We start from the raw sequence: 1203 nt of genomic DNA on the forward strand, positions 1-1203 counted from the left end.
TTTCTAATATTGTACTTTTCTAATATTTTGGCACGCTAATAACTTGTATCTTCAAAAAATAATTTTACAGGAGGAGAAAAAACCTTTGATGGAAAAATTAAAAAAATAATTGATTCCAGGTCATTTTGGAGCATTTCTATTGGTCCATTCATAATGAAATTCTGGTATAATGTAAAGGACATTGTCACAAATGGCAAAAATTGTGGTTCAAGGTTTTTGTTTTAGGCTTAATAATAATATTACCTTATTGTAAAAGATATAATATATAAACTAGTATATAAAATCTAAACAAATATCGAATTATATGTATATAATATATAAAATATATCATTTAATTGAGACTTGAATCTGAGTGTGAATTCTGGGAATCGCTCCACTTTTTTCAGTGTAGCAACAGTGCTGGTATTCTCCCTCATAATCAAAGCCAGCAGAACTGTGCTGCACTACTACTGTCATCCCTCTCAGCTTTGAGGTGAGAGTGAACAAGATTGTGTGGGCAACTGTAATCCAAGTGTGTGTGTGTGTGTGTGTGAGAGAGAGAGAGTGTGTGTCTAATAACTTAATCCTGAGAGGTTATAAGCTTTGCGCACTCTTCAGAAGAGTGACGAGTGCAGGCTGTAGGAGTAACAGTAGTCGGATTCTCTGCAGTACTGATACACGGTTACTTTATTGTACTGTTTCAGTGTAATTACATCGTTAATTACGTAGTTAGGTGGTTTGACGAGTTTGAAGTTGCCATATAATTTATATATTAAGTACACTGTATGTCACAAAAGTATTGGGACGCCTCCACATTGCACATACAGGAGCTCTTATATCCTAAACCCATAGGCATTAATATGGAGCTGGTCCTCCTTTGCTCTAAGCTCTAACAGCAGCTCTGCAGTTATCAGAGGCTTTTCTGCACTCTGCTCTGAGCTCAGCACTCGGCCCTGACCCCGCTCTGTAACTTTACGTGGTCTGACAGACACTCGGTGGCTGAGCTGCTCTCTGTGAGCTGTTCCTCCTAAACTCTTCCACTGTTCAATAATAACACCACTCACAGCTGATGGAGGAAGATCTAGGAGGGAGGAGATTTCACCAGCTGACTTGTTGTAGTTGGTGCAGCGGTGTCTCCTATTACATACAGAACCACGCTGGAGTTCAGTGAGCTCTTCAGAACCTCCCGTTCTTTCACTGATGTTTGGAAGAAAGGCCGACTGC

Source organism: Salminus brasiliensis, chromosome 1, assembly GCF_030463535.1.
Source record: "Salminus brasiliensis chromosome 1, fSalBra1.hap2, whole genome shotgun sequence".
NCBI classification, from domain to species: Eukaryota; Metazoa; Chordata; class Actinopteri; order Characiformes; family Bryconidae; genus Salminus; species Salminus brasiliensis.